Here is a 20428-nt window from a genome sequence, read left to right as displayed (position 1 = left end):
TATATACACTTTATTTTCATACATAGGGGTATATTTTCAACATACGTTGGGCTCAGGCAGCACTAAACGAGGAAACGTTTGCAATGCTATGGTACAAACCTTAGGCCTTGGAGTTTCTGGCCTGTCGTTCTTCCGGTTTGGTTAGTCGTGACACAGTAACACAAAAGAATGACTAGCAAATAGCATTAATTATTTGATGTAATTTTCAGTGCTACCAGTCTGTGAATTTGGAACTGTAGCCTGAAATGAGTCCCTGGGGCTTTCTAGTCTTGAGCTTGGGACACAGTGGAAATTGGGCTCTGTGTGCTTCAACAGCAAACACGGGATGACCTGGCACCGAGGAAGACGGAGATGCAAAGTTGAAAATGCCCGCTTCACGTCGTTTTAGATGTTAGTAGGAAGACACGCAAGTCAACGAACTGTAGGGGAGCCCCAAGGTAGAGGTCAGCATGGGAGGGTTCTGATGGGACAGAGGAAGCCGTGGGGAAGTCGCAGTTGTGAAGAAAGGAGTGTTCCCAGCAAGGACGCAGTGCAAGGGAAGGCTGAGGTTAAGGTGTGAAAGAATATGATATTTTTAGGAAATTGCAGACACTTGAATATAGACAAGAGTTGAGAGCTGGAGTGACGGGAGGTGAGGCTTCAGAAAGTGAAAGGGAAGTCACTCAGTCGTGTCCGACTCTTTGCGACCCCGTGGACTGTAGCCTACCAGGCTCCTCCAGCCATGGAATTTTCCAGTCAAGTGTACTGGAGTGGGTTCTCTAGGGTATCTTCCCGACCCAGGGATGGAACCCAGGTCTCCCGCATTGCACGCAGACGCTTTACCAGTAGACAAACACCCGCAGGTGTATGTTTCTGAACTAAAGATGGCGAGGCGGACCGTGGTGGGTGTGCCCCTTACCAACAGCCGAGAACTCTGGTGCGCGAGCACCACCCCACATCTTCAGCAAGAGGATTTGCTGCTGGTGTTAATTTTATTTTGTTGAGGCTGTTCAGTTTGACTTCTCTGTATCTATTGATTGCTCTTTTTGAGAAAAATGAAGGTGTTTTTATAAAGAAAAAAAAAAAAAAAACCTATCCTGGAGGCATTCCTCCACACAACACTTTAAATTGTAGCTTTCTGCATTTTCCGAAATGCACTTTTCCACGTGTCTGTGCTTGTGTTAAGGCTGACAAACACCTAACGTTTCTATTTTTAGATGTTACCTTCTTTATCACCTTATGTATAAAGGGTTTTGTTTCTTTAAACATCCATTACTAAAAGTCTAGTATTGCCAGGAAGTGAGCTGCTGCTGCTGCTGCTAAGTCGTGTCAATCGTGTCCGACTGTGTGCGACCCCGTAGACGGCAGCCCACCAGCCTCCGCCGTCCCTGGGATTCTCCTGGAAAGAACACGAGTGGGTTTCCATTTCCTTCTCAAATTCGTGAAATTGAAGTCGCTCAGTCATGTCCGACTCTTCGAGATCCCATGGACTGCAGCCTACCAGGCTCCTCCGTCCATGGGATTTTCCAAGCAGGAGTACTGGAGTGGGTTGCCAATGCCTTCTCCGAGGAAGTGAGCTACAACTTGATAATATAAAAATCACTTAAGTCATTTACCCACCCCTCAAAGATAAATGTCAAAAAAAGAAGAGTATTGAGGTGCTAAGTAGGGGGAATCTTGCCTTGTCCAGATAAGTATTCCCTGCAGAGACGCCAACAATTGTGAAAACATGAACAATTAATATTAATAGAAAGCAGTAAACAGTAAATATCGTTCATGTGTTATGTGGGCCTTGAAGTCCTCCAGTTCAGATTTAGTGTAATCTGTGTGTTTGTGAATCCAACACTGGTTAACCACATGAAATACCATCAGATGGTATATAGCATATCACTTCAAGTTTCCATGATCAGTGTTGCCATGGCTAGTGTTTATTAAATGTTACCATGTTTAGTGTTTCTTTTTGCCTGAGAAAACCAATTGAAACTCCCACAAGTTTTAGAAAGATGCCTGTGTATTCAGTCCGTTCATCTCTACTTCCTTGTGACCCTATGAACTGTAGCTGACCAGGCTCCTCTGTCCAAGGGATTCTCCAGGCAAGAATACTGGTGTGGGTCGCCATGCCTTACTTCAGGGGATCTTCCTGACCCAGAGTTGGAACCTGAGTCTCTTATGTCTCTTGCATTGGCAGGCGGGTTCTTTACCACTAGCACCACCTGGGAAGCCCCTTTAGAAAGATGAAAATTTGATAACTACAAACTTGAAGGTACCTTCTTGGGACTGAAACAGTAAGACTGAAATATGACATTGAAAATATTTTTAAAATCTGGTATGCTTAACTCCTTTTCTTTCTGGTTGCTATGCTGTGCTTAGTCAGTCATGCCCAACTCTTTGGGATCCCATGGACTATAGGCCACTAGATTCCTCTGTCTATGGGGATTCTCCAGGCAAGAATACTGGCATGGGTTGCCATGACCTCCTCCAGGGGATCTTTCCAATCCAGGGATGTAACCCAGGTGTCCTGCATTGCAGGCAGATTCTTTACCGTCTGAGCCACCAAGGAAGTCCAAAAGTACTGGAGTGAGTAACTTATCCCTTCTCTAGGAGATCTTCCCAACCCAGGAATCGAACCAGGGTCTCCTGCATTGCAGGCGGATTCTTTACAGCTGAGCTACCAGAGAAGGCCCAGAGAATATTATGTTAATTCTTTATTAAGAATAAAATAGAACTTTTTGGTTAAAAAAGGAAAACTATTTGCCTGTATGTGTAGAGATTATTTCAGAAAGACACCCCCAAACTAATAATATGGTTTCCTGTGGAGAGAGCTAGGTGCTGGAGAGAGGTGAATGAGAGAGGAAGACATTTCACAGTATACCTGTTTATACTTTTGAAGTATTTAACCCATTTGACTATAGTACTTAATTAAAAAATTAAACTTAAAAAAGTATAAAATTTCTTCCTCCCAATTCAAGCTTTGAACTAGTATCTTGTCACTCCAGAAGCAGTTAGGTGATTCTTATTTGCCTTAAAAAACATCATTACAAGGAATTTCCTAGAAATAGGATCATACACGCTGCTTGCAATTTGCCCCTTTCATTTAATTTATTGTCATTTATTGTGGCAGGACAAATAAGTCTAGCTTGTTATTTTTGACGAGTGTGTAATGTCTAGTATGCAAGCACTTTAACCATTCTGCTATTGATGAGCATGTTGACAGTTTACACTGTTCTGTGAACAGTGTTGCAGAAAGATTCTCAAATACAGCTTTGGGCACTTCTGCAAGTATATCTGTAAGACATCTGAAATTGCTGTGTGAACATGAATGCAGATTTAAATCGAATAAATAACTTTCCACATCAGTTTGTGCCTGTCAGGCCAGTGTGGGGAGTTCTATCTTTTTTTGTCTCACCTAAGTTTAAAGATTAAAAAGTGGTATCTATTGTTTTAATTTGAGTTTCTTGAATAGAGTAATTAGCATTGTTCAAATGTTTACTGACTCTTCTTCTGCCATGTGTCCATTCTTGTCATTTGACTGTTTTTCTGTGGTGTCCCTCCACTGTTTTAATGATATATGATAGCACTTTTATATTAAGGATAGTAGTGTTAATGTGTCATATGTGGCAGTTATTTTCTCTAGTGTTTCGTAGCTTTCAACTTAGTACCTATATATACTTTGACCATGTAAAGTTTTTAATTTATTTTTGCCGTGCCATGCAGCTTGCAGGATCATAGTTCCCCAACCAGGGATTGAACCTAGGCCCTGTGCAGTGAAAGAGTGAAGTCCTAACCACTAGACTGCCAGGAAATTTCTTGAAGCTTTTAATTTTTATGTAGGTAAGTTTCAATTCTTTCTTTTTGCCTTCTCATTTCTTTTCTTCTCTCTGCTTTCCCCCCTCATACTTCTCCTTTATTTGCTATGTTTAAAAGCCTTCACCAATCCAACCTTGTAAATATGTTCTCCCAGGTTTTCTTCTGGTACTTTCATGGTTTCATTTTTCATAGTTAAATCTTTATTCCATCTGGAAGTTCTTTTGTTATAAGGACTGAGGATTGTTTGTAATTAGCTGAACTTTGTTTTTCTCCAAATGGCGAACTGGTTTGTCTATTTTAATATTCAGTTTCTCTTAATTCATGTCAAATGCCATTTTTATCATGTACTAAATTTCCTTAAAATACGTTTTAGTGTCTGGTAAGCCTCTTTCCCCTCATTGCTCCTTCTTTTTACAATTTTCCTGGCATTTTTTAGTATTTTTCTTCTTCTGCATGAGCTTAGGAATATTTCTGGCAGATTCCCCTAACATCCCAGTGTGATTTTGATTGTGATTACAGTGCTTTTATATATCAGTTTGGGAAGAAGTAACTTGTTCATAATGTTGAATCTTCCTCTCTGTAAACAAGTTATCTTGCTGTGTCTTCTGCATTGGTAGGTGGATTCTTTACCACTGAGCCACCAGGGAAGCCCATGTTATAGTTTGATTTGCATTTATTAATAATTAGTGATGTTGAACATCTTTTCATGTGCCTCCTGGGCATTTATATGTCTTCTTTGGAGAAATGTCTAGTAACGTCTTCTGCCCATTTTTCAATTGGGTTGTTTGTTTTGTTGTTGTTGTTGAGTTGTTTGAGCTGTTAATTTATTTTGAGATTAAGCTCTCATCAGTCACATCATTCACAAATATTTTTTCCCATTCTGTAGGTCTTTTTTTGTTTTTTTATGGTTTTCTTTTCTGTGTAAAAGTTTGGAAGTTTGATTAGGTCCCATTTGTTTTTATTTCTATAGCTTTGGGAGACTGCCCTAAGAAAATATTTGTGTGATTTATGTCAGAAAATGTTATGCTCTTTTCTAGGAGTTTTACGGTACCACGTCTTGTGTTTAAGTCTTTAAATCATTTTTGAATTTATTTTTGTGCATGGTGTGAAAGTGTTTTAACTTCATTGATTTGCACACGGCTGTCTAACTTTCCCAGCACCACTTGCTTAAGAGACTCTCTTTTTCCCCTTTTATATTTTTGCCTCCTTTGTCGAAGATTAATTGACCGTAGGTGTGTGGACTTATTTCTGGGCTCTTTATTCTGTTCCAGTGATCCGTATGTCTGTTTTTATACCAATACCACACTGTTTTGATTGCTGTATACTTAAAAAAACCAGGTCCTGATCATTTCTTCTTAAAGGTGCTTTTTGTTGCTATCACCAATGAGTTGTATGAGCTTTTGGTCTCCTTTCTTACCATTATAATTTATTTCAGTAGTGTGCTCTGTAACTCTCACCAGATCACAGGTATCCATGGAGATAGCTGGAAATAACTGGAGACGTGGTAGGAGCCAGTTTCATAAGGGCTTGAGAATTATGCTAGAATTTTTTCTTGAAAGCTCTTGAGAGATACTGGAAGAGTTTAGGGATAGGGTGATATAACATCTAACAGCTGATTTTTCAGGGGGAGTACCTGTGAGGCACTGTGCTAAACTCTATAAATGGTGTCATATTTTAGTCACAGCAACTTTGTTTTACAGATGATTTGATCATATTTATATTTTAGAACAACCATTTAGATGTTAATTTGGAGGATGGATTCATAGGAAGCTTTTATGATGAGAGATTAGATTAAAATTGGTAAGGCTGGAACTTCCCTGGTGGTCTAGTGGTTAGGACTCCGTGCTTCTAATGCTGGGGGCACAGGTTCGATCCCTGGTTGGGAAACTAGGATCCTACAAGCTGTGCAATGTGGCAAAAAAAAAAAAAAAGTAAGGCCTAAGGCCTATATAGTGAAATGGAGAGCGAGGGAAATATAAATATAAAGGTAGAATCTGCAGGGCATGGTGACAGGATGCCAAGTTGATGAAGAAAGAGTCATGGCTGACTTCCAGCTTTCTGTCCTGAGCAAGAGGATGGTTGGGGACGCTCTTTCTGAGATGGGGAGACCTAAAAGACGAGAAAGAGGAGACTGTGATGGGGTCAGAGTTGGAGGGGAGGAAAGATGAGGGGAGTTTTGGGTGTGTTGAATTACTGCTATACTTTTTTTCTTTAAAAAGGAAAGAAAAATTTTATTAGAAAGCACAAAATGGAAAGTGAATTCTAGCTAAAATGCAATTTTAAATGCTTGTATGAATTAAATTTCTTACAATGCTTAGGTTTCAACTGACTGTGAGGTCTAGTGGGCTTGGAAATTTTTTTTTTGTTTGAGTGTCACTGATTTGTTCTGGTTTTCCTCTTTATCTCTAGGACTACACATGGTCTCAGTCTTCTTTATGAACTATTCTCCCTTCCAACCTCCAGGTCTCCAGTTGTTAGTTTGTAAATAAACTTTTAATTTTGAAACAGTTTTACATTTATAGAAATGTTGCAAGAATAGTACAGAGAGTTCCTGTATACCTAATACCCTGCTGCTGCTAAGTCACTTCGGTCATGTCTGACTCTGTGCGACCCCATAGATGGCAGCCCACCAGGCTCCCCCATCCCTGGGATTCTCCAGGCAAGAACACTGGAGTGGGTTGCCATTTCCTTCTCCAATGCATGAAAATGAAAAGTGAAAGCGAAGTCGCTCAGTCGTGTCTGACTCTTAGCAACCCCATGGACTGCAGCCTACCAGGCTCTTCCATCCATGGGATTTTCCAGGCAAGAGTACTGGAGTGGGCTGCCAGTGCCTTCTCCTGGTACAGTTGTCACAACTAATGATCTAAAATTGTTACTGATACATTATTAATTAACCAGAGCCCATTCTTTTTTTAAATTGAGACCTAGTTGACAAATAGTTTCAGGGGTATAACAGAATGTTTTGATAATTGTATACACTGAAAAGTGATCACCATAGCATCACCATACAAAGTTACAATTTTTCTTTTTTTTAAAAAAATTTATTTATTTGTCTGCATCTAGTTATGGTACTCAAGACCTTTAATTTTGGCATGTGGGATCTAGTTCCCTGCGTGTGTGCAGTGCTAAGTTGCCTCAGTTCAGTTCAGTTGCTCAGTTGTGTCCGACTCTTTTCGACCCCATGAATCGCAGCACGCTAGGCCTCCCTGTCCATCACCAACTCCCGGAGTTCACTCAGACTCACGTCCATCGAGTCAGTGATGCCATCCAACCATCTCATCCTCTGTCGTCCCCTTCTCCTCCTGCCCCCAGTCCCTCCCAGCATCAGAGTCATTTCCAGTGAGTCAACTCTTTGCATGAGGGGCCAAAGTATTGGAGTTTCAGCCTCAGCATCAGTCCTTACAATGAACACCCAGGACTGGTCTCCTTTAGGATGGACTGGTTGGATCTCCTTGCAGTCCAAGGGACTCTCAAGAGTCTTCTCCAGCACCACAGTTCAAAAGCATCAATTCTTCGGCACTCAGCTTTCCAATTCTCACATCCATACATGACCACTGGAAAAACCATAGCCTTGACTAGACAGACCTTTGTTGGCAAAGTAATATCTCTGCTTTTTAATATGCTATCTAGGTTGGTCATAACTTTCCTTCCAAGGAGTAAGCATCTTTTAATTTCATGGCTGCAGTCACCATCTGCAGTGATTTTGGAGCCCCCTAAAATAAAGTCTGTCACTGTTTCCACTGTTTCCCCATCTATTTCCCATGAAGTGATGGGACCAGATACCATGATCTTAGTTTTCTGAATGTTGAGCTTTAAGCCAACTTTTAACTCTCCTCTTCACTTTCATCAAGAGGCTTTTTAGTTCCTCTTCACTTTCTGCCATAAGGGTGGTGTCATCTGCATATCTGAGGTTATTGATATTTTTCCTGGCAATCTTGATTCCAGCTTGTGTTTCTTCCAGCCCAGTGTTTCTCATGATGTACTCTGCATATAAGTTAAATAAGCAGGGTGACAATATACAGCCTTGACGTACTCCTTTTCCTATTTGGAACCAGTCTGTTGTTCCATGTCCAGTTCTGACTGTTGCTTCCTGACCTGCATATAGGTTTCTCAGGAGGCAGGTCAGGTGGTCTGGTATTCCCATCTCTTTCAGAATTTTCCATAGTTTATTGTGATCCACACAGTCAAAAGCTTTGGCATAGTCAATAAAGCAGAAATAGATGTTTTTCTGGAACTCTTGCTTTTTTGATGATTCAGTGGATTTTGGCAATTTGATCTCTAGTTCCTCTGCCTTTCCTAAAACCAGTTTGAACATCTGGAAGTAAGTTGCCTCAGTCATGGCCAATTCTGTGATCCTACATACTGTAACCAGCCAGGCTCCTCTGTCCATGAGATTCTCCAGGCAAGAATACTGGAGTGGGTTGCCATTCCCTCCTATAGAGGATCTTTGCGACCCAGGGATGGAACTCAAATCTCTTATGTCTCTTGTGTTGGCAGTTGGGTTCTTTACCACTAAAGTCAACTGGGAAGCCCCCTAGTTCCCTGACCAGGAATAAAACCTGGGCCCCCAGGTTCACTCCCTGGTTGGAGAACTAAAATACTGCAAGCCGCAATGCATGGTTGGTAAAAAATAATTGAGAATTTCAGGATAGTGACAGCAGAGCATTAAACCAAGCATGAGGCCCTTCTGAGCATGAGACCCTGTGTGACAGCGTATCACACAGCATGTAACTGGCCCTGAGTAGACATAGTAAGTAAAGAGGGCCAATATTAAAGCAGAGGAAGTGAGATTGGAGACTACAGAGCTGTAATGCAAGATACTAAAGAGGTAAGCCTAAGGAATTGATTGATTAGATGTGGCAGGTGAGTGGGTGGATAAAATATGGAATGTTAAGTTTCAGATGGGATAATGCTATTCACTGACAAGGAAATCAGAGAACCAGGTTAGCTTTGAGGGGAAAATAATGAGTTTGGTTTTAAACATAGTAACATTTAATATACAAGTATCTATAGAAAAAGAACAGGAGAATACAATTGGAACTGATAGTACTTACTTATCTCTGATATTGAGGACCAGGTAGGAGGTGGTTGTTGGCTGGGGATGTTAGCCTTTTAACGAAAGAATCCATACGTTTCTTGTATAATTAAGAAATAATATTTTTATTCATGAAAATCAAGTCACAAAGTATTACTGTGTTTGTAAGAGAAATGGGTTGAATCTGAAAGCAAAAATTTATTAAAGTTTGTAGTAAAAGAAAGGCATTTATGATAGAAATAGATTTGTAACCACATATTTTCTGTTTCCAGTAATACACAAAATTCAAAATAGGGTCTTAGTGTCCTGTTCTGTAATTTATTTACTGAGCACCTACAGTCTATGCGTTGCTCTACAGGGTGTATAATTTTAAAAGTTTACATTAAATTTTACTCTTATGTTGTATCTCTGTGTGATGTTGGGAAAATTACCAAGTTTCTCTTAGTATAGTTTCCTCTAAGTGGCTTTAGTCGTGTCCGACTCTGTGTGACCCCATAGACGGCAGCCCACCAGGCTCCGCTGTCCCTGGGATTCTCCAGGCAAGAACACTGGAGTGGGTTGCCATTTCCTTCTCCAATGCATGAAAGTGAAAAGTGAAAGTGAAGTCGCTCAGTCGTGTCCGACTCTTAGTGACCCCATGGACTGCAGCCCACCAGGCTCCTCTGTCCATGGGATTCTCCAGGCAAGAGTACTGGAATGGGGTGCCATCGCTTTGGTAAAATGGAGATGAAACTAACTTTACTGGGAATGTGAGAATTAAATAGGACTATAAGAAAAAGTTCTTTGTAAACACTAAATTTTGTAAATTCATACTATGTAGCTCTGCACCCTTCTTAGTGAGCCTCCTATCTCCTTCCCAGTTTCATCTCCCACAGCCTTCGTTCTCAAACTAGTTTTCTTACCACTTCCTGAACATGCCTTGGCACCTCACCCCCCTCAAGGCTTTGTTTAAATATCACCTTCTCAATGAGGTCTACAGTGTGTACCCTATTCAAAACCGCAGTCTGCTCTTCTTCTTTAGCTCTTCATCCCCACTCCCACTTAACTTTTACTCACCTTCACACTCATAACAGAACAGATTCCTTACCTATTGTCTCTTCCTCCTGTACCCCCTTCCCAATAGCAATGAGATTTCATTTGGGTAGAGATCTTTGTCTGTTTGTTTTATGATGTATCCCAGGCTTCCCTGGTGGCTCAGATGGTAAAGAATCTGCCTCCAGTGTGGGAGACCCAGGTTCGATTCCTGGGTTGGGAAGATCCCATGGAGAAGAGAATGGCTACCCACTCCAGTATTCTTGCCGGAGAATTCCATGGATGGAGGGGGCTGGCAGTCTATTGGCCATGGGGTCGCGAAGAGTCATGATGTGACTGAGTGACTAAGCGCAGCCCAGCAGCAATCGACCATCATCTTACTTTTTTTCAGGCATATAGAACACTGCCTGGTACAGATTAGGTACTTGATACATATTTATTGAGTGAATGAATGCATGAATATACATTGTGCCAGACTTTAAGCCAGGCACCAGGTAGATGTGAAAAAGCAAAGATGGTTCCTGCCCTCATGGAATATCTAGCCTAGAACTATAGTGGTTTTTCCGCCTGTCTGGGCTGCCCTCCTACAGGAAATGTCAGAGTGACTAATTGCTAAGTTCAGAGCAGGCTTTCCTCTCAGCAGTAAGCATTTTTCAGATAATTTTGCCTTTATGTTTTTTTTCTTCTTTTTTCAAAATTCTAATAGGAAGAGGAGGGAAAAATAGAAATGTCTTCTCTTTGTGTTAGTTGCTCAGTCATGTCTGACTCTTTGTGATCCCATGGACTATAGCCCACCAGGCTTCTCTGTTCATGGGATTTCCCAGGCAAGAATGCTGGAGTGAGTGGCCATTTCCTTCTCCAGGGTATAGTCCCAACCTGGGGATCAAACCCGAGTTTCCTGCATTGCAGGCAGATTATTTACCATTAGTCATTCTAAATTAAAAGTGAATAATTTTCCCCAATGCAAGTCAGAATAGTATCCCCTTTAAACCAGGCCTTATAGATCGTTGAAAGAGGTCATGGAGTAGAGCTGGGTTACTTTTTTGTTCTTTTTTTTTTCAACCTGGATAAAAAAGGTGGTTGCAATTTTTCATGCTATTGAAGAATGAATAGATATGCAGTAAACATGTTTATTGGGGCTCCCCAAATTGCTAAGTGGTAAAGAATCTGCCTGCTAATACAGGAGCTGCAGGAGACCCAGGTTTGATTCCTGGGTCAGGAAGATTCCCTGGAGGAGGAAATGGCAACCCACTGCTGTATTCTTGCCTGGGAAATCTCATGAACAGAGGAGGCTGGTAGGCTACAGTCTGTGGGGTTGCAAAGAGTCGAACAAGACTGAGCATGTGTGCACAACATGTTTATTGCTGTCTTTTTTAAAATTATGAAATGCTTCATCTATGAGATCCTGACCTATTTCCTAAGGGCCCTTATATGCAGTTGGTCAATATGAGTTTTTATATTGCTAAAAATCTTTTTTTTTTTTAAGAAAAGAGGGAAAAAAAGAGCTCAAATTGAGTGTATTTAAAAATAATCTGCTGATCCAGCACACTTAAAACAATATGCCTGCAACTATTCTTTCTCACCCTTTTCTCATTCAGGTAACCACAATCCAGGGAAAGTCCAATGCTGGGTGTCTGCCTACAAGATAGAATAAAGAATTAAGGAAGAACAGTGCTGCACAGGTATGCACCTGAAATAAATGATTTTTAATATCCCTTCCAGATGGAGACTATTGACTTTGATAATTTAAATTCTTAAATCCTGTCTGTCCTCATTTATTTGAATAATCCAGTTGATAACATTTTGTATATATATGTCTTCTAGATAACTATTTTAATTCTTCACCTTACTTTGCTATAAAATATCTTCTAACTTGAGTTTGATATTCCATCTTAATTTCTTTGTCTGCAAGTAAATTTTGATATAAGCATTATAAGCATGAATTATTTTTCCCATGATCTTTTTGTTAGAAAAAAAATTGATTAGAGGAAACTCTTGTGAAAGTAGCCTTGATCTCTTGTGAACAATTTCTATGGTGCCCCATAAATCGATGATATGATATGATGTAGAAATTTACTGTGCAAGATTTTTAGTGTTATCTTGTACTAGGTAAAAACTTAATTTTGTTTAACAATTGTTGCATTGTGAATAAATTCTACAATATCCTCAACAAACCAAAGAGCAATACAAAAAAGAAACTCCAGAAATGACCCCTCTGCAAAGTCTTCTTTAATGCTCTTGATGATTTATAAGCTCTCCTGTTTGTCAGCATCACGCTGTAGACACAATTCTATCAGAGCATTTACATAACTGTGTATAATGTATTATAAATACCGATGCCAATGTCTTCTTTTAGAAAGGGTTCATAGCCAATTCCAAGGATACTAGAAAAGCCTCCAGAACAAAAAATTGCGCACATACACACACATACACACAATACATGATGCCATAAATTAAAAGTGCAAAAAAAAAAAGTGCAGAGAATGAATAAATAAAAACATAGTTTTCAGGAAGAGTGAAGAAATAAAAATAAGACAAAATAGAGCCAGGGACAAAGCTAAAAGTACAGATAGGAATGACCTTCACATTTGCTACACCTGGGCCATGAATTTGTCTCTAAGCTAACAGCCTCCTTGGTCCCACAATTCATGGTGTCCATAGATAAAAAAACAAACCCGTTATTCTGGAGAAGTAAAACTTCCCAGAATTGAGATCAGATTGGGCTGTCTCCCAGGGATGCTCAAGAAGAGAACATTGTGTTGGATAAGGAGCAGTGTCCTTGACAGCATCCCTGAGAGGGTGTCTAGTTCACAAGGGTGTCTCTTACAGCCTGATGGCAGCACACCAAAAAGTGATTCAGTGAGTTAAAGCGCTGTTTCTGAGGTGGAACATTCTTAGTGATCATCTACCTAGTACAGTTACTGGCGTATAGCAGATGTCAAAAAGTATTTGTTGAGTGAATGTCAAGTACAGAAGATGAAGCTCAAAGATTCCCTCTAAAAGGCCCCACTAATTACCAAGACTTAAAATCTTGCTCCCCAACTCTGCACTCCTTTTGTAGCTATCAAGCACTGTAGTCATGAAATATTTCTTCTACTGTTGGGGTAAATTGCCATTTCAGTTTGGCTGGAGCATTTATGTGTGGGTATACACACTTACTGGTGGTGATAGTGATAGTTTTGGGTTAAGAAAGTACTGTACTCATCAAACTGGGAGGTCAGATTGCTGGTGACCATCACATCGTTCCTGGCTTAGATCCAGATTCCCACATCTAGGCTGTTCTTCAGAGAAGAGGCAGGGCTGGCGATGGTACTGCAGCGGGCCTTTGTCATTGGTCTCTGAGCTGAGCATGGGGAAGACCCAGTAACAAGTCACAGACGCACTGGAATTAAAAGGGACTCAGTGGTGAGCTAGCAGCTCCTGAATCAGGGTTTCCTATAGTCCTATAGGGTGGCTGGAATTGAATTGAGCTCCCAGGTTGGGGTTCAGTCTTTTAGCTGGTAGAGTTAGAGGCTTAGGGTAGGGCCTTGTATAAGTGTCTTTCTTCCTGGTGTATGTCACCATCTCTCATTCCTGAATGTCATCTTCTTGTCATTGATGTTGTAAAGGTGTTTTAGGGCAGAAATGTGGTCCCTGTGTGCAACTTTCCACCTGTATAATCACAATGGTGTCTTCATCATGGTGAAGATATTCTTCATCTTCTCGTGTGTAACCTTACCTTATTCTTGCTTCAATAGCAATGGCACTGCCAGACCTAGAACAGGAAACTTGGAGAGAGAGTGAAGTGGCAAAGAATATGGATTCTGGAAACTGACTCCCTGGGTTTGAATCCTGGCCCTGCAACAAGCAAGTTATTCTTCTTGTTCCTCAGTTTCCTAATCTGTAAAAAGGGATAGTAATAGTACCTAGCTCATAGGGTTATTGTGAGGACTAAATTAGTTAATACCTGTAAATTGCTTAGAACAGTGTCTGTATGTAAATATTACATAATAATGTTTGCTAATAATAAAATAAGTAATCCTGTCATATTTGAGCAGAAGAACTAATATAGCTAGTACATCAGCATAATATTGATTTATTAAAATATTGATTGAGTGCCTACTATGTGCTAGGGTCTTTTCTAGGTCCTTGAAACAATGTTGACCATGACAGACATAATCCCTTTCCTCACAGAACTTATAGATGAATGCACCGGCATCTCTATTATTAGGGAAGTCGACCCTTGACCCAAGGTTCAGGCATTTTAGTCTTAAGAATTCCAGTATACATTAGGAACAGTGCCTCTTTTGTTTTTATTTTTATAAAGTAGATGTTCTAGTTTTCTAATGCTATATGACTCTTGAGAGTCCCTTGGACTGCAAGGAGATCCAACCAGTCCATTCTGAAGGATATCAGCCCTGGGATTTCTTTGGAAGGAATTGGAAGGAATGCTAAAGCTGAAAATCCAGTACTTTGGCCACCTCATGTGAAGAGTTGACTCATTGGAAAAGACTCTGATGCTGGGAGGGATTGGGGGCAAGAGGAGAAGGGGACGACAGAGGATGAGATGGCTGGATGGCATCACTGACTCGATGGATGTGAGTCTGAGTGAACGCCGGGAGTTGGTGATGGACAGGGAGGCCTGGCGTGCTGCGATTCATGGGGTCACAAAGAGTCAGACACGACTGAGCGACTGATCTGATCTGATCTGATATGACAAAATGTCCTCCACTCCCCACCAAACTGGTGGCTTAAAATAGAAACAGTAAAAAAAAAAAAAAAAGAAAAAAGAAACAGTCACTTATTTGCTCAAAACTCTGCATTTAAAGCAAGGTTTATCAGAGATAGCTCATGTTTGTTCTGTGTGGTGACTACTGAGATTGCTCAACTAGGGCTGGAGGGTTCATCCAAGCTAGATCACTCACATGCTGTCTGCTGGCTGGGAGCTTAGCTGGGGCTGTTCATCAGGACCCCCGTGCTCCTTCATGTGATCTCTCCACATAGCTAAGTTGGGCTTCTCACAGCGTGGCAGCTGAGTTCTGAAGAGGAGCACCCTGAAAGGATAAGCCACAATGTGTAAACACTTATTAAGGCTCTGCTCACATTCTACTTCTTATCTACTACTTATCTACTCTACTTCCCATCAGCTAAAGCTAGTCCCATGTCCAAGTCCAAAGTCAGCGTGGGAGGGAACTATACAAGGGCAAGGATTCTGAGACATAAGAATCAATAGGGCCTAGAAGTGTAATAGACTGCCATAGAGTTCAGTTCAGTTCAGTTCAGTCGCTCAGTCGTGTCCGACTCTTTGTGACTCCATGAACTGCAGCATGCCAGGCCTCCCTGCCCATCACCAACTCTTGGATTCCACCCAAACGAATGTCCATCAAGTCCATGAACTGCCATAGAGAGAAAGGCTAAATCTCTATTTTCTAAAAGAATTATTTGTCCCTTTTTTCCTCCTCAATCACATATGCTATACCCTCTATCTGTGAGATCTCCCCTATTTGGAAAGTGGTTAAAAACTTCTATTACAGGCCATATAATTTAGGCCAATGTTATCCTATGATAACAACAGACTGGTTCCAAATAGGAAAAGGAGTTTGTCAAGCCTGTATACTGTCACCCTGTTTATTTAACTTCTATGCAGAGTACATCATGAGAAACGCTGGACTGGAAGAAACACAAGCTGGAATCAAGATGGCCGGGAGAAATATCGATAACCTCAGATATGCAGATGACACCACCCTTATGGCAGAAAGTGAAGAGAAACTAAAAAGCCTCTTGATAAAAGTGAAAGTGGAGAGTGAAAAAGTTGGCTTAAAGCTCAACATTCAGAAAACTAAGATCATGGTATCTGGTCCCATCACTTCATGGGAAATAGATGGGGAAACAGTGGAAACAGTGTCAGACTTTATTTTTCTGGGCTCCAAAATCACTACAGATGGTGACTGCAGCCATGAAATTAAAAGACGCTTACTCCTTGGAAGGAAAGTTATGACCAACCTAGATAGCATATTCAAAAGCAGAGACATTACTTTGCCAACAAAGGTCCGTCTAGTCAAGGCTATGGTTTTTCCAGTGGTCATGTATGGATGTGAGAGTTGGACTGTGAAGAAGGCTGAGCGCCAAAGAATTGATGCTTTTGAACTGTGGTGTTGGAGAAGACTCTTGAGAGTCCCTTGGACTGCAAGGAGATCCAACCAGTCCATCCTAAAGGAGACCAGTCCTGGGATTTCTTTGGAAGGAATGATGCTAAAGCTGAAACTCCAGTACTTTGGCCACCTCATGTGAAGAGTTGACTCATTGGAAAAGAGTCTGATGCTGGGAGGGATTGGGGGCAGAGGAGAAGGGGACAACAGAGGATGAGATGGCTGGATGGCATCACTGACTCTATGGACGTGAGTCTCAGTGAACTCCGGGAGTTGGTGATGGACAGGGAGGCCTGGTGTGCTGCGATTCATGGGGTTGCAAAGAGTCGGACACGACTGAGCGACTGATCTGATCTGATCTATCCTATCATAAGTAGATTTTTTACTCTCATTGAAAATATGGTGAAGGAAGAAAGAGTAAATTTAATTAAACTGTGTTATTTTGATATGCAGAGCTGGATCTTTATTAGTGAAGAGTGATAAGGGAGGAGGGTCCCAGGGTTGTCTGAATAGTATAAAGTGTAGACATAGAAATTTGTTGTGTATGCATGCATGCTAAGTTGCTTCAGTGGTGTCTGACTCTTTGTGACTCCATGGACTGTAGCCTGCCAGGCTCCTCTGTCTATGGGATTCTCCAGGGAAGAATACTGGAGTGGGTTTCCATGCTGTCATCCATGGGATCTTTCTGACCCAGGGGTCAAACCCACATCTCTTATGTCTCCTGCATTGGCAAATGGGTTCTTTACCACTAGCACTATCTGGGAATCCCAAATTTGTTGTCAAGAGGAGCGAAAAAATCATGGTCAGGAAAATGCCACTGGGCATCCAGTCTGAATTATAGTGAGAAAGACAAAATGGGAGAAATTGCAGCTAGGTCAGTCTCACTGATTTACCTTTGAGAGTAGAAGAGCTCAAAGGTAAGTCAGTGAAAGGTGAATGTGGGCTGGAGCTGAGCTCTCCATACTGACAGTCCCTTAAAGGGAGCGGCTGGGTCTGGTTTGTTGCCTTGTCTGTCTTTAACACCTAACTCACTGCCTAATACAGAGGAGGCACTCCAAGTGGTTGTTGAATGGATGCAGACATTGAGGTTTGAAGAACTTTCAGGTTGTAAACCATTCCCTCTCTTTAATATCCTGGTGTCACAAAATAATCAGAATGACCTTTTAAAAATACATACCATTAAAAAAAATATTTGTCACTCTGGAAATCATTGGTGGTACCAGGGCTCAAAAAGCACTCCTCTGATTAAAATCCCTTGATGGCTTCCCATCCCATCTAAATATCCACATGGCTTCCTTCTTTTAAGTCTGCGCTAAAAAAAAGGGGGGGGGGCCTTCCACAATATACAAAATGTCCTCACCACTTTCTATCCTGCTTTTTCTTAAAAAAAAATTTTTTATTTGGGCTTGCCTGGTGTTTCAGCCATAAAGAATTCCCCTGAAGTGCAGGAGACACAGGAGATGTGGGTTCAATCCCTGGGTTGGGAAGATCCCCTGGAGGAGGACATGGCAACCCACTCTAGCATTCTTGCCTTGAGAATCCCATGGACAGGAGCCTGGTGGGCTGCAGTCCATAGTGTTGCTAAGAGTTGGACATAACTGAAGCAACTCAGCAGGAGCATGAGGGGGCTAGTTGTGGCATGCAGGATCTTTCATTGTGGCATGCAAGGACTCTCTAGTTTCATCACACAGGCTTAGTTTCTCTGTGGCATCTGGTATCTTTGTTCCCTGAACAGGGATTGAACCCATGTTCCCTGCAGTGGAAGGTAGATCTTAACCACTGAACAAACAGGGAAGTCCCTATCCTGCTTTTCTTTATAACGTTTATCCCTACATGACCTGTATTTCTTTTAATGGTCTGCCTTTCCCTACTAGATTGTAAGCTCCTTGAAAGCAGAAGCTTTGTTTTGTTCACTGTGGTATAGGCCCCAACACCTAAAACAATGCCTGACATGTCAAAAGTGCTAAAAAATACTTGTTGAATGAATGAATAATGTACCAAGCCATGGAAGGCTAGGCCTCACTGATTTCCTCCGGCTAGAGGCCAAGACCCTGGAGACTGTGGAATGCAGGTATCTATGTGGGCTTCTACAGCCACGTCCCTCCTACTTGACCAGTGGGAAGAACTCATCTTGACTGTGTCAGGAGCCCAGGCCCTCCTGTTTGGAGTTACTGTTAACTGTCTGTAATTGTGAGGTTGAGGGCCTAGGTAGTGCAGGATTCATATGGCTTGGGAATGGTACCAAGGGCAGGCCTATCAGTCTTTAGGTTAGTTTTTCAGCTTCCAATCAGAGAACCTTGACTGAGTGCGTTCAAAAAATGGAAAGAAAGCCCTTGTGTTGGGTATATGGCTAGGTAAGGAAAAAGTGGTAGATAGGATTATGAGAGAGAGATAATATCTCATTTAAAAGTAGACACATACTGAGTTTAGTCAGGTCTGTGTTTTGAAATATTTTCTATAGTTACATGCAAATGGATTGGAGGAGGCTGAAGTGAATTAGGGAGAAAATAAAGAACATTCCAGAGAAAATAACATGAGCATCTGGGAACACAGTGGAGTATTGCAGTTAGGCCAGGGCTTCATAGGGAATCGCATCCATCTCTCTATAGAGTGCTGGGGAGGAGCGGTGGAAGGGTAGGAAGTTCAGGATTGTTGGTACAAGGCTGGCAATGAAGAGATAGTAGAAGGTAAGCAGGATAAGTTAGAAAGGCTTCCTGTGACTTTCTTCTTAGTGTGAGACATTCACAAGAGACCACCAGGACATCTGCAATTTACGCAAAAGAATTTCTGAATTGATATAAAAGTTCTAACCAGGAACCATATGAATGCTAGTACTTGGGATTACAATGATGATGCTATAAAGTCTTGGAAAGTTAGATTCTTGAGAGAGTTAAGCTATGAAATCAACACAGAGTGGGAGAGGTTAACCAGTACAGAAAGTAGGAGTTGAAAACAATAAAGTATAAATTATAGGTGGAAGGTTTTAAAGTAAATTGCAGGGTATAGTTTACAGATACATTAGCATGTTTATACTTTGATGAATAGAACAGAACTTCTCTATTGGTGTGCCAATTATAGGTGTGACTCTACGAATTTAAAAATATGATCATTATAAACAATCAGAAATTACATCGCTATTTCACCATGAAACCTAATGTCAGGTAATATGTCAGAAACACGGTCAAGTTTCTCATAAAAGTAAAAACAAATTTTATTTGGATATTTAGCCAAAATCAATACTATTTTCTCAAGTAGTCTATTTAAAATTATTACTGCATGTAATTACAAAGAAAATATTTTTTTTCCACCAAGTTCCTCGTAGAACTTAAGATGACCCCAATATGCTCTGCATACATAATTTTATCGTTATGCCACGACATCAATAAATTGGAAAGCAGTGGAGTTATTAACTTACCTAAAAAGAGAATACAAAATATCATTAGAAGTATTCATTACTTATTTCTAATAAAATATCATTAGAAAATATTCAGGAAGTGTTTAGGTTGGATTCCCTCAGAGGCAGACACTGAGGCAAGGATTTTCATGCAGTTTGTTTTGGAGATGATCCCAGGAAGCGCCAGTAGGGGAGTGGAGCCCTGAGACAGGGCTGGGAGGGCAGCAGGACAGGTTAAGGTGCAGCTCACCCCTCTAGACAACTAGGGCGGGAGAGCCTCCTGGAGTCAAGTAGTATATGCTTCAGAGTTGTTTCACCCCACAGGTGTGGAAACAAGTTACGCTTCCACCTCTTTACATCATTCTTACTACTATTCCCAGGGGTGTAAATTCCCTCCCTTCCGGCCTGTGTGCAGTTCAGAGAAGGCTCTCAGGCCAGAGGAAGCCAGCAGGCAGTCGCAGGTATGCACAGTGACAAAATTTTAGATATGTTAAAGATGCAACTACATTTATGGCTCACTAGGTTTTGATGCTTAGAGAAGAATATGTCTTGTCCAGTTGATGCTGCTTCCAAAATAACTCTTAAATCATCCCACTTCTATATTCTTGTCCAGGCTGCCATCCTCCTTTGTGCTACATCAGTAAACTAACTGCTCTCAGCTATTCTCTTCTCATCCTCCCCTCAAATCCATTCTTCCTCACAGCAGCCACAGTGATCTTCATAAAACGAAAATCAAATAATGTCACTCCTAGGGTTTTTTCACTGACTATAGGATGAGCCCACATACAGTTCCTAAATGGTTTACTATCTGACCCCTGCTCAGATCTCACCATTTTCCTTTTACTATCTAGGCTTCAGCTCCACTGGACTTCTGTCATGCCTAAAAGAATGCTAAAGGCCCTTCGGTAGGGCTTTTGTACATGCTCTTTCCTTAGGCTGCTGCTACTGCTGCTGCTAAGTCGCTTCAGTCGTGTCCGGCTCTGTGCAACCCCAGAGACGGCAGCCCACCGGGCTCCCCCGTCCCTGGGATTCTAGCTTATAGTATTCTTCTAC

At 41.3% G+C, this 20428-nt stretch overlaps 1 long non-coding RNA gene across 1 annotated transcript; it reads left to right on the top strand.

Annotated features, from left to right (window-relative positions):
* Positions 1-11428: 11428 nt before the first annotated feature.
* LOC147367436 (uncharacterized) lies at positions 11429-16427 on the top strand. Its single transcript, XR_015170093.1, has 2 exons — positions 11429-11535; positions 15480-16427. It is a non-coding gene; the product is annotated as an uncharacterized LOC147367436 (long non-coding RNA).
* Positions 16428-20428: the final 4001 nt, after the last annotated feature.

Source organism: Bos grunniens, chromosome 8, assembly GCF_055505025.1.
Source record: "Bos grunniens cultivar Pamir isolate PY7600 chromosome 8, Bosgru_T2T1.0, whole genome shotgun sequence".
Lineage (NCBI taxonomy): Eukaryota > Metazoa > Chordata > Mammalia > Artiodactyla > Bovidae > Bos > Bos grunniens.
The sequence above is the reverse complement of the archived record's forward strand: the minus strand, read 5'-3'. Positions and strand labels throughout refer to the sequence as shown.